Genomic DNA, 14,261 nt, shown 5'->3' with positions numbered 1-14,261 from the left:
CGGATGAGTGGCTGTGGAAACGACCCGACAGCTGGCAATCAAGCACCGACCGTGGCCTCCCACCTGAATGTTGCAGAAGTTTGCTCTGTGGGCCGGCAGACCAGCCCGTCCGAGCGGCGTTTCGACGCCCCCGCACAGCGCCATTAAAAGCGGAGGGAAGCTGCCACTGCAGCGTCCCTACCTCGGCCACTGCCGGACCCGCTCGATCACTGTAATTCCATTGCTGAAGTTTAAACTAGCGCCGCCCACCGCCCCGCATTAATCCGATATGAGCGTGAAACGAGATCAATTAAAACTTTATAAACGCGTAATCCGATGGCAGTTGGGCCAACAACAGCAGCAGACCGGGCGGCGCCAGGGATGAAGAGCAGGTGAAAATATAGAAAAAAAAGAGGGTAAGCGGAGGACGGGGGGGGGGGGGGGGGGGGAATGCGGACAAACAGAGCTGTAGAACGTTTTTGCGCATTTGAATTTACACCGGCGGTCGGCTAGTGACGGTCACGCGCTATCGATTCTGACATTTAACGAATAACCGCGCGGGATCGTGCCGGCACAAAGCCGACGCGCCGTCGTTTGTTTTTGTGGACGCGGCGCAGCAGCCGCCGTGCGATCGTCCCGGTGCGAGCGTGTGTGCGCTCGCGCGGAGAGCGGACCCGGTTCGAAATCGGTCTATTAATTCGCGCGATGATGGCGCACACAAGGGCGCTGCGCCCGCCGCTTAAAATGCGGAGCTATTCCGGCCCCCCGGGCCGGCACAAAGCGGCCCCGGCGCCCACCGCGCGTACGTGTTGGTTCGTTTAGCCAGTGATCCGCATAATTAAGCTGCAGTTAAAAACGGCAGGCATCAGCGGCACGCGGCAGCGCGCGCCCGCATCGCTCTCCTGGCGTGCGGTTTGCGCTGCGGTCGCCGCTGCGGCCGCGCGCGCATGATTGCAAAATAGACACCGGCGCCCGTCCGCCCTTTTCCCGCGTCTCTTCCTTTTTTTCCTTCTTTTTTTTACCCAAACAGAAAACGTATTTCACTGCAGCCTGATAATTGTGTTGACTTTATCAATTAGCGCGCTCACTGCCGTGTCCTCGGGCACAGCAGCCCTGCTCTGCGGTTTGTCTTTCGTGATCCGTAATTGTGAATCCCGATCAAGCCAAGTGTGCGCTCCTGTTGACGACTGTAAAAAATGAATACTCCTGTTCGTGACGAGCGCTCTCACTACGTTTAAATGTTCAAATGTGTGCGAAATCTTGTTGGACTGAACTGCTAGGGTCATTAGTCCCTAAGCTTACATACTACTTAACCTAAATTATCCTAAGGAAAAACACACAAACCCATGCCCGAGGGAAGACTCGAACCTCCGCCAGGACCAGCCGCTCTCACCATGCATTGCGTCTTGTTTATTTGTTGATACCGTTAGCGAGAGCGGATCTCGTACGTGACTCCTTGTAAGATGCTCCCGTACATAGTAAACTTGCCGAAAACTGGGGTCCTGTGACACAGAGCGTTCGGAGGGCAGGCGCAAGGGTAAAAGGCTTCCGTGTAGTCATGGAACCAATGTCAGATTGGAGCTTAATTTACTTATTTTTGTTCTTGTTAGCTGAAAGGACGCAGTTCGGTTGGTTTAATTTTTCCATTTGATTTCTCAATTGGCGAAAATGTGCAGTTAATCAGCTTTTTTCTTATACCATTTGACTTATTCGAGTACAGTATATTACTATAAATCATACTTCGTGTGTTTCTATGTGGTACGCTAAACTTAAAGGAAACTGCAGCCTTTTAACCCCAGCAATACCAGAGCATTTTCTATATCGCGTACTACCAACTGGAGGGAAGGGGTGGGGGTACTTCGTGCCTACCACAAAAAAACAGAAAGTTGATGTTACCTTTCATTAACAACATCCTTTTTAAATATGAAATGATGTATAAGTAGAGTCCAGAACCAGAAAATAAGTTCTAGCGAAGTCTTAGCGATACCAAGGCATTTTCAGTAATATGTTCAACAAAAAAGGGTTACTTAATGACCACCACACTTAAAGCACTCCGTCTTCAGGCTACGAGTGGCCTACCGGGACCATCCCACCGCCGTGTCATCCTCAGTGAAGTATGCGGATAGGAGGGGCGTCGGGGGCCAGCAAACCGCTCTCCCGGTCGTAAGATGGTATTCTTGACCGAAGCTGCTACTATTCGGTCGAGTAGCTCCTCAATTGGCATCACGAGGCTGAGTGCACCCCTTAATGACCACCACAAGAATTTATAATAAAGGAAAAAGGAATACAGTATTCGTCAATTATCGTTCATATATATGCCTCTTGCCTCTGCAAGTTACGAAGTAGTAGGCGACGGAAATATTTATTGCGGTAGGTCACCATAAGACACGTTACACTGTCTGCCGAGAAATGAACATAGTGTATAGTGTTATTCTCCAAAGAGTTACAGCAAAAATATACATTTTTTTAAATGGAAAAATAGTTGTTTCTATCATGCACTGGAATCAGTAACACCAAAAATATCAATTTAAATCACATTCCTATCACTTTTAGTTTGGGAGCTACAACCCTTCGAAGTTTCAGGGGCAGATACCACACGCTGTACATAATACATGGCTGGATGAGCTTCTGTAAAGTTTGGAAGATAGGAGACGAGGTACTGGCAGAAGTAAAGCTGTGAGGACGGGACGTGATTCGTGCTTGGGTAGCTCAGTTGGTAGAGCACTTGCCCGTGAAAGGCAAATGTCCCGCGTTCGAGTCTCGGCCCAGCACACAGTTTTAATCTGCCAGGAAGTTTCATATCAGCGCACACTCCGCTGCAGAGTGAAAATCTCCTTCTGGAAACATCCCCCAGGCCGTGGCTAAGCCATGTCTCCGCAATGTCCTTTCTTTCAGGAGTGCTAGTTCTGCAAGTTTCGCAGGAGAGCTTCTGTAAAGTTGTAGGAGACGAGAGACGAGGTACTGGCAGAAGTAAAGCTGTGAGACGGGGCGTGAGTCGTGCTTGGGTAGCTCAGTTGGTAGAGCACTTGCCCGCAAAAGGCAAAGGCCCCGAGTTCGAGCCTCGGCCCGGCACACAGTTTTAATCTGCCAGGAAGTTTCATATCAGCGCACACTCCGCTGCAGAGTGAGAATCTCATTCTGGAAATCTAATTGTGTTAAATGGGGCTACCTTGCAGGCCATGAATGAGGACCATGGCTCCCCATCCGCCTTCCTGCAAATCTGTTGTTCTTCCACAACAGCACGTGTAGAATGGGCTGCGTGACCATCGTGCTGCATCCACATATGGACTCTCGTGTGTAGACACACGTGTTTAAGGAGACCACTCATACTGTCGACTACAAATGCGCGATATAACTCACCTGTCAGTGTACCTGGGAAGTAGTGTGGACCGATGATTTCATCCCAAAGATTCCACATCATACATTAATAGACCACCTACTTGACGGTCTACAAGTTGTACCCACCGAGGTTTTCTGCGGCGCAGTAGTGCACGTTATGGCAATTCACTGCACCATAATTTGTGAACGTAACACCTTGTAATGACTCCAGCGTGAAATTACGCATGGCCCATCGCAGAATGTAACTCTCACACGGAAATCGTTCCCATGCACCTCCTGGGTCAGTGACAGGCGGTACGGGTGAAACCTGTGGCCGTGAACTATACGCCACACAGATGTGAGACTGACACCAGCGACTGCAGCGACGGCTCGTAAGCTGACATGAGGATCGTGGTGTACCGCAGCTAAAACAAACACCTCTGTCTCCTCACTTCTTGCACTTCTTCGCCTGTTACTGCGGGGCATTACCAAGCTACCTGTTTCCCGAAGTCGTTGTTCGGCACGTAAGAACGTAATGGCTGCTCTTTGCCTAGGACATCTCACGGTGTACGTCATGGCTGCTTCAGTGGCATCGTGTCGGCATTCGTCGAGCATCAGCAACATGTCAACGTACTCGTTGCTCGTGTATGCCATCTTCATCCGATGTCAGTAACTGTGGTATATTGAGCCCTGTTTGTTTGTGTGGCTCGAACTGTCTGGTATACGGCCGTATGTGGCGACAGTCAGCAGTCTAACAGCGCATCGAGGAAGCTTCTCGCTCCGTGACACCGGCGACGTTACAACTCGGCCGCACCACATTTAGAAGGCGCACTGCGTTGTGCGCAGCGTGTGTGGTATCTGCCCCGGAAACTTTGAAGGGTTGTAGCTCCCAAACTAAAAGTGATAGGAATGTAATTTAAATTGATGTATACACAGCTGGTGTTACTGATTCCAGTGCATGATAGAAACAACTATTGTTCCATTTAAAAATTGTATCTTTCTGTTGCAACTCTTTGGATAATAACACAATAAACTATGTTCATAGCTCCGCAGACAGTGTAACGTTCCTAATGGTGACCTACCGCAATAAATATTTCCGTTGCCTATTACTTAGTAACTTACAGAGGCAAACACATTTATTGAAACACCCTGTATATATGTGAGTGTGTGTGTGTGCGTGTGTTAGTGTTTAAGAACGGCCCTGAACTTGAAAATGTGAACATTACATTTTGTTCTAAAAAGTCGCATTCACTACTAAGACTTAAATTTTTGGGTTACATGTTATTGAAAAAATACGGAACGTGGTATAATATATGGTTAAAAATTATAAATATTTGTTCAAAACTGAAAAATATTAAGCACATGACCAGATTACAATATTTCCAAAAGTTGGGCATAAAGTACTCCTCTCCCCCTGCTGGTATTGTGAAGATTAAATCTCAGTGGACGAAGATGTATGAATATTGGTTTACCTTTCTTGAGGGTTGATGTTTTCGCTTCTATGCTATAGTTTACAACCTTTTTTCGAGGGTATAAAGGGAACATTGAGACTATTTAGGAATTCATTTGAGAATTGTACCTTTGGCGTTCATTTATCATTGTGACAATGTATTTCAATCTTTATTCGCCCCTTCGTATCACATTCAGTATTCTTCGATATGTTTGTCGAACCGTGTCATGTTTTTGTTATTGCTAAAATTGTTCTCTCACCGAACAATTTTTGTTTACGTAGTCTGTTATGGGGTACACATTTTTTAATAATTGTTCCTCTGTTATACTGAGTTGCATAATTCCCCAGTAATGTCAATTTTGCCGAAGTGCGACTCAATGTGATAAGTGCCACCTGCTTCTAGAATATTTGAGAATACTATAGGACATTCCAAAACATTCGTCAGCATTCGCGAATACTCATAAATTCTAGATAAGGTTATAGAACGATCTCGATTTTTTCCGTTGAAAAATGCGTTGATGAAGAAGGACCACCACATCACACACCCATATCTCTACAGCCACAACTAGTACCAACGCACAAACCACTACAGTGCGCAAGGGGTAAACCTAGGCTATCACCAGGCACAAAACGTGTCATTGGTGGTGAGTGGTATTGTGCACTCCGTAGCTCCTCATAGGTGGTAAGTCCCTATGGGACCAAACTGCTTAGGTCATCGGTCCCTAGGCTTAAACACTACTTAATCTAAAGTAAACTAATTTATACTAAGGACAACACCACACCAATGCCCGAGGAGGGACGCAAACGTCCGACAGAGGGAGCCTCGCGAACCGTGACAAGTCGTCCGAGACCACGCGGCTACACTGCGCAGCCTCCTCATAGGTGAGAGTGGGCTGGCAGCGATAAAATATTCCGCCCTTTAATCAAACAGTATTGTAAAAATGAAATCTGGCATAATGTACTCTGTGGTAAAAAATCGCGGGGTGTATTGGCTGTGATGTCGGTCACTGGCTGCTGAAGCTATGCTGCGCATTTGTCTTCATAGTTGTGGAGGAAACTGCCAAAATCAGTGCAACTGTTGGCAGGTGAAACGTTTTATGAGAAAAGTTGAATAGCAAGAAACAAGCTTCAATAATAATTTAGTACCAAAGCAACGTACGAAAGGAATGCACGATTCCTTACGGAACTTTGGAAACAATGGAAGTGGAGATTATACAAATGGCGATAACAGGAGACCAAACAGTAGGAGGAATAACAGGAGTTTAGAAGGCAATGATGGCAGCTGAAGAAATGACCGGCAGGATAATACGGGAATTGAAGGAGAGCATGTGTAGAGGTCTACACATATGTACAACGACAATCAGAACCAGGGATTTTAAGTATGCTGAAAAACTGATGCAATAACTACGAGTCAGCAAGAAATCAACGTCAGAATAAAAACTACGGATACCATTGTGAAGACTGAATGGCATATTTTAAGGCATCACCAATAACAGGCCAGCAAAGTAGAATGGGCAGTGTGTATATCAAAACGAGTGACACAGCGAGGCGGCATGTGTAGCAGGCTGCAAAGAGATTAACGGGTACGCAGGCGTGAGTGACGTCATAGGAAGTGGTGGAGCGTGCGAAGCAAATGTTCCGAACTTAGCAAATACGCTGATTGGGCTGATGTCACGAACTCAACGGAGAGTAGGTTACTCCCTTTTACTTTCATCGAAGGTTTTTTGGCTTTTCTATATGCCGAGTCAGTTCCTTCATCAATATGTGTACCGTAAAATTAGGTGAATAAAAACAGTTTTCAACTATTAAAGAAAAAGAACCGATAGCTTTAAAAGAAATATGTAAATCAAAATTGCATTGGGTCATAGGTTTTGTGCCTAACTTTAAACTTGTAATTACATTTGGGACATAGCTCATGCTTAAACAACATTAAAAAAATAAAAATCAAGTGCTTCTGTCCACCCAATGCCCAGAGATTGGAATACATTCAGCAAATAATTGAGTACGTAGGTTTCAAGTGCAACTCTGAGATGAAGAGGTTGGCACAGGCGAGCAATTTGCGGCGGCCGCATCAAATCAGTCAAAAGACTGATTACTAAAAACAAAGCAACTCACCCTACAGTGGGGAGTGCACAAAAACAGCAGCGTTAATCTTATTATTTTTCTGTGTATTGGTCTTTGAGGTGAATACGTAAATGTCGAAGACTATTTTGGATCTAGGAGAACAAGAAACGAGTCTCCCATAATTCCAACCCCTCGTCCAAGTCGTGGGAGATGGGCAACGGCACAAAGTAGGGGACTGCCTATAGGGGCGATGTACAGCGGGGACTTCGTGTGCCTCAGGACCGCTACGGTAGCTGGGAAGGCCCTATGGGAACCCTGAAACGTGACGGCTACCGGGGCTCTGGTGAAGCTGTGATAGGCCTAGCAAGCCAGTAGTGGATAAATCAACTGCTTTCAAAAAGGGAACATGCCTCGGATCACGGAACGGATTTAAAGGAAACCGACCAAGCAATGGAAAAGGATTACGAGATGGTTTACGACTGGGCACCTTAAACGTAAGGACTCTAACTGGGAAGTTAGAAGAAATTGTAGAAATGATGGAAAGGAGGAAATTGGACATCTTGGAACTTGCTGAGACTAGCTGGAGAGGAGTTGGTGAAAAACCACTAAGTAAAGGATGTAAACTGTACTGGGTAGGGAATGAGAGGGGAAGAAATGGAGTGGCAATAGTGGTCAGAGAGGGTCTGCAGGAGGAGGTGAAAGGTATCAATGATCGAATGATAAAAGCCAGAGTACGAGTGAAAGGAAAAAGCGTTGAAATCATCCAAGCATATGCCCCACAGGTGGGGTGTACAAAAAAGGAGAAGGAGGAATTTGAAGATGACATACAAAAGCAGCTAAATGGAGGTAATCAGATTATAATAGGGGACCTCAATGCACATGTTGGCACAGACAGGAAAGGATTCGAGGAGATAATGGGACCAGAGGGCTGGGGGAACCGAAATAGAGAAGGAAAATTGTTGCTGGCATTCTGCAAGAGGAATGGGTTGGCGATCGCAAATTCCTGGTACAAGAAGAGAAGTAGCCACAAAATAACTTGGTACAGTGGAGACTGGTCCCAAACGTCAGTAGTAGACTATGTACTAGTGGGTAGGCAGATGATGAGCAGCCTCACAGATGTTAAGGTCATTCCATCTGAGGCCTTAGACAGTGACCATCGGCTGTTGGTAGCCACCCTGAGAGAGAAAAAAGATAGGAGGGCAACAGACATACAGGAGAAAAGGTTGAAGACATGGATGCTGAAAGAGGATGAACGGAGGACCCAGTACCAGACACTGATCAGGAAGAAGCTGCCAAAGGAAGATCAGAGAACAGTGGAAGAAGAATGGGGAGATTTTAAGAGGGCTCTAGTTGAGGCAGCTGAGACTGTGTGCGGAAGAACTAGCACAAAGAGGAGAAGTAAGGAAACCCCATGGTGGAACAACATATGTAAAGAGGCAGTACTTCGAAAGAACAAAGCCTTCAGAGAATGGTTCCAGACCCGAACAGAGGAAGCTAGAGTAAAATATAAGGAAAGCAAGAAAGCGGCACAGACCATAGTAAGGGCGGAGAAGAAGAAGTGGATGGAAAAATGGACAAGAATGTTAGAAGAGGACAGTGAAGGGAAAAAAAAAGAGTACTTTGCACCATGGTAAGAAATAAGAGGAACGACAGAAGCGAGAGCCTGAGGATCATGGATAATAATGGAAGAGTTGTGGACGAAATGCATGAGCTCAAAAAGATTTGGAAGGAGTACTTTGAAGATCTGTTGAATGCCTTCAAGCGGGTAACTAACAGCGATGGAGAGCCTAAGGCAGCAGACGTTTATAATAGTGGGGAAATTGATGATCTAACTTGGAATGAAGTGGAAGAAGCCATAAAGAGGATGAAAGGGGGCAAGGCACCAGGTTGGGACGAAGTAACAGTGGATATGATACGAGCAGCAGGAGAAGTAGGAACCCAGTGGCTATACAGAGTGCTGAGGGTGGTGTGGAAGGAGAACAGAATTCCTGAGGATTGGAAGAAAGGAATTATAGTCCCGATCTTCAAGAAAGGGGATAAAAGGAGATGTGAGAACTACAGAGGAATCACCCTGCTATGCCACTGTGGGAAAATCTATGAAAAGATCCTGGAGAAGAGAATAAGAAGCAGTATTGAAAGTAGACTGCAAGAGGAGCAGTATGGTTTCAGAGCGGGAAGATCAACAACGGACCTCATATTTGCTGTAAGGCAACTGCAGGAATGGCACTATGAGTACGGGAAGGACTTAATCATGGCCTTTTTAGATATTGAGAAGGCGTATGAGAGTATCTATAGGGACAAGCTCTGGGATGTGGTGAACGCAAAAGGGATAGATGAAGAGATAACACGAAAAGTCAGAAAAATGTATGAGGGAAGTGAGAGTTGTGTGAAAGTGGGGAGGGAACGTACTGGATGGTTCAAGCTGGAAAATGGGCTGCGACAGGGAAGTGCACTTTCGCCTTTACTGTTTATTATTGTTATGGATGAAATCCTTCAGCAAGTATCAGATGCATTTGGAGATCATAAAATGAAAGCAGTGCTTTTTGCCGATGACCTGATGTTATGGGGAAATTGCGAGAAGGAGGTGCAAGAGCAGTTAGACGTATGGGAGGCAACGGCAGCACAATATGGAATGCATTTCTCTGCAAAGAAAAGTGAAATAATTGTCACAACAAGGAAGAAGAATAGGCCAAATGTGGATATAACTTGTGGAGGGGAAAACTACAAGTGGTAGAGAACTTCGAGTACCTGGGAAGCATGATTGAAAGTAAGGGGGGAAACGCAATGGAAATAAATGAAAGGTGCAGAAAAGCAGGGCAGTTCTTCAAATGCATTGGGGGCTTATTTGGAGCAAGGAGGTGCCACAGAAATTCAAGGGAATTATATACCGAACCTACTTTGTCCCCATATTGGCATACGGAAGTGAGACATGGGTAATGCACAAAAGCGACAAAAGTAGAATACAAGCTAGTGAAATGAAGTTCCAGAGGAGCAGGTTGAGTGTAACAAGACGAGATAGATTGCGAAATGTGTATGTGAGGGAAAGACTAAAGGAGGAACCAGTACAGGACAGGATAGAAAAATCAAGCTGCAGTGGTATGGACACATGAAGAGAATGGATGAGGGAAGAATTCCAAAGAGGATGTTTGATCTGCAACTGGAGGGGAAGAGGCCCAGGGGAAGACCAAGAGATAGATGGGTGAAGGGAGTGAAGGAATGTGTGACGAGAAGAGGAGAGAACTGGACGAAGGTGGAAGAGGGGGAATGGTGGAAAGACAGAATACGATGGAGAGGCTTGTGTTCCCGACAGACCCAGCCAGTGGCTGGAAACTGTCCAAGATGATGATGATGATAGAACAAGAAACGAAATTTACGTTGTTCAAAAAAAAAACGTTTTAGTCCATACAAATGGTAAAAATATCGCGTGAATTGTGGTTTGCTGTTGTGTCCTCCAAAACAAATTGTTATATCTCTATTTACTTTATTGTAATACTAAACTGATGAACTTGGTTTGTTTGTTAATACATTAAGTAAATGACACCATGTATGACAACGGTCTCTTTGAATCTACAAGTCGTACGCCTAGAAGTAACGAAGAGCTTTCGAACTACATCTCATTGACACAAAATGACTCCCCATCGGTTCAAATAAACGTGTTTTCAAAAAAAAACTTCAACGTACCTTTTTCCGTCCAAATAACAAATTTTGTACGCATACAATTTAAATGGTTGCTTACTTTTCCCATGTATTTTAATTACAGCACAATCTCCTGTGTTTAGAACAATGTCAAGAGATTCACCATTTCTGTCGAATTCTTGGTTTTCTTCTCAAGAAACACTGTTGATTACTGTTGCTATTTATACCTAAAATTACGAAAATACAATCCCACGTTTTCAATTAGCCGAAACGCAAGTCAGATCAAAGTGTTTTTAAAATAGAACATTTTATTAAAGAAACGGAATAGCAACTGAACTTGTCGTTTACTTAAATTAAAACAACACAATTTAGACTAGCACTTACAGATAAAGTTCGAAGTAAGCTAACTCAGCAACACATGCGATCTTTGTCGTGGAGGAAACAAAACATCAACTGACTTTCAAATCCGTAATTCCCGTTTTAGATTGGTTCGCTACCAGTCTAGACAAACGACTCTTTGAATGATGTTCTCATTTGTCTTCTACCACGATTGAAAGATAGCATGGAACATTCCTTTCTGTTGCCACTCGGTTTCTATTCACCCCATTTTATGGAAACCAAAAACTTAAAACTCTCTATCCTGTTTATTATTTCTTGTTGGTATACTATGTTAACAGGCTGAGGGATACTTCCCACAGTACAAATCTAGATGAGCTGTGTTCTTTCAAAGTTTGAAGCCAACCCATTTGTTCAAAACCAGTTAGTATCTTTCACACTAAACATTATTTAGTATTTCTGTACTGTTATTTCTTTGCATGCCTTAACAATAATGCTTTTATCGTCTACAAATAGGAATAATATTTATTCCAGATTCAAGTAAAACGGCAGATCATTAACACACAATAAAAACAATAGTAGACCAATGGCCAAGTCCAGTGGGACTTTTGTTGCACGCTAATTGGCAAAAAAAGCAAAATACCAAGAAAACATGGTCTAATGTCGATGTAACTTAGTATACTTACACATCATGGACGGGTTTGTAAATGATTAGAGTTTCAGCTCTCAGTGACAAGCAGAGCAGCCACAGAGTGTATTAGTGTTTTTTCTGTTTAGTGTTGTTACCAAGCCTAATGGAGTATACGATCAAGGGGCGTGGATGTGAACGGTGTCAGACGTTGAGAGCCCCCTGTGAAGGACAGAAAGTGCTGCGTTGTCGTGTGAGACAGTGTTATCAGCAACTGACAGTTTTAAAGAACCTTATTATAAGTCTCCATTTGGGCAGGTGGTTGACTCAAGCAGTACCAAGATTTGTGGAATATTCGGATGTGGCAGTAGCCCGATGCTGAACTTCATGAAAACGTAAGGTCAGGCATAGTCGCGTTGTGCACCAAGCATGTCACAACCTCTTCACATCTGCACCTGTCATCCGATAGCAAATATTGAATTCCTTGCAACATTCTACGTCATTCCCCGCCACTGATCGGAGACTAGCAAATAGCTGGACTAGGGAATTACCCCCCAAGCTGTCGTTAACACCACAACATGAACAGCTGCGTTTGGGTGGTGGCATGGAAGCATGAACTGCTGATGAATGGCATCGCAATGTGTTCAGCGATGAGCCGGCCGGAATGGTCAAGCGGTTCTAGGTGCTACAGTCTGGAACCGCGCGACCGCTCCGGTCGCAGGTTCGAATCCTGCCTCGGACATGGATGTGTGTGATGTCCTTAGGTTAGTTAGGTTTAAGTAGTTCTAAGTTCTAAAGGACTGATGACCACAGCAGTTAAGTCCCATAGTGCTCAGAGCCATTTGTTCAGCGATGAACAGCAGCTCTGCACTACGCTGTATGACAATCGCTGGCGAGTATGGGGCTGACCTGGGGAGACGCCACATTCTTCCAATCTTTTGGTGAGGCACTGCGGTGTTACCCCTGGCGTCGTGGTTTAGGGAGCCGTTAGATATATCGTCCATTCAAGGCTGGTAGTGATTGAGGGAACTCTGACAGCACAATGGTAAGCCTCGGGCCTCGGATATCCTTTGTCATCATGTGTTGCCTCTCATCGTGGTGCCATTTTTCAACATGACAAAGCTCTCCGCACACGGCACGTGTCTCTGAGAACTGGTTACAAAATGTTGAGGTACCCCCTAGACAGCAAGATCCCAAGTTATGTCGTTGATAGAACGGGTGTGGGACCAGTTCAGGCATCTGATCTGCCCCAGTGTCAGTATCCGGGTTATAACGGTCTATTTGCAACAGTTTTCGCCCAATTTGCCTCAGGATAGGTTGCAGCAGCTTTATGACATCCTTTCCATCTGCCTCAGTGCATTCATCTAGGCCAGAAGGGGTGGGACGTCATAATAATAATTATACTCATTGTGTTAAGTTCTTTGTAAATTTGACCCGATTTTTAATCAAACGAAATAAATTCGCATATCCTCTCAACACATCAAATTTCGTTTTGTTCCTCCTTCCCTTTGGACGCCTCATATCTTTTTAGGAGGCAGTTTAATTTTTCTCGATACTTATCGTGTTGCATAACTCTTTGTATAACTTAAACAGCTACAGGTGCCCTAAAGATTTAACTTCCGTGATGGAATGTTATCACGGACGCAATCAAATGCCTTAGATATGTCACAGAAAATCTGTACTGCTAACATTTCAACATTTAAAAATTTTATTATGCACTCAGTAAACGTATAAATAGCTGAGTCATTAGCGTGGCCCTTTTGAAATCCAGACTGAGGTTGGCTAAGTATCCCACCACTACACAAGTGCATGACAATCTTGACTACATTTACTTCTAAAAAATTCTAGTAAGTGACGTAAGCAATTAGACTATTCAGTAGTTATCGGCATCTCTGGAGTCATCCTTCTTATAACGAGGCTTAACAATGGCGTATTTCAGTCTCTGTGGTAGTACTCTGTAGTAATGATGCATTACATAGGAGACTAGGAGCATTACATATTATAAGGCCAAAATTTTTAGTTTCTTATTAGAAATATTATTCCAACCCAAATGAACTTTCACTTTTTAGAGTCACAGCAATCGTCCTTATTTTAGATGGAGATGTGATTTACCTTTTATTACACCAATCGTCCTCAGTATTACTTCTTAAGTGTTCTGCTTTGATTTCTCTTCTGAGTTATTAACAAAAATTTTCTCACCTCTTTTTAAAATGATAATTACTAAAATTACCTGCCATTCATGAACTATCTTTTGCAACGCACCCATTCTCTTTCATCGAAATAACTCTTACAACCATTTTCCTTACTGACTTCATTTTATTGTCTGATATCTCAAATCAGATGAGCTGTACATACTCAAGGAATTCTTTGCATGTTCCAGTACTATTTCTAATTTGGAAGTATTCATGCGTCATTACTTCTTCTGGCTACTTTGTACATACAGATAATTTTAAAAGTGTGACAACCACAGCAAAACAAGTATACATGATTGCTTCACACGTCATACTGTAAGGTGGTAGAATAAATGAATGTCAAGTTCGTACCTTACATAAGAGTTTTATACATCGTAATGGGAAGGTGAATATGACACCTAACTGACTTTGAGGGTAATGAGCAGATTTACCAATAAGTATGTAATGCAAAAGGGATGACACTCAATTGACGGTATTAACACACCACTCCTATATAATACATGTCAATGAGCAGAAGGTAAAACAAACAGCAAGAGAAAATGTTTTGTATGGAAGCCGGCACAGGCAGATGCAGAGGCCACACCCAGGGAGGCACTACTGAAAGCTCTTAAGGGGAGCATCCCACAGCGGGAGCCAGCGACTGGACAGATGAGGCATA

At 44.1% G+C, this 14,261-nt stretch overlaps 1 non-coding gene across 1 annotated transcript; it reads left to right on the top strand.

The window, feature by feature from the left end:
- Positions 1-2,977: 2,977 nt before the first annotated feature.
- Trnal-caa lies at positions 2,978-3,052 on the top strand. The gene has a single exon. It is a non-coding gene; the product is annotated as a tRNA-Leu (tRNA).
- The last annotated feature ends 11,209 nt before the right edge of the window (positions 3,053-14,261 follow it).

The sequence above is a fragment of the Schistocerca americana genome, chromosome 4, assembly GCF_021461395.2.
Source record: "Schistocerca americana isolate TAMUIC-IGC-003095 chromosome 4, iqSchAmer2.1, whole genome shotgun sequence".
Classification (NCBI taxonomy): Eukaryota; Metazoa; Arthropoda; class Insecta; order Orthoptera; family Acrididae; genus Schistocerca; species Schistocerca americana.
The sequence above is the reverse complement of the archived record's forward strand: the minus strand, read 5'-3'. Positions and strand labels throughout refer to the sequence as shown.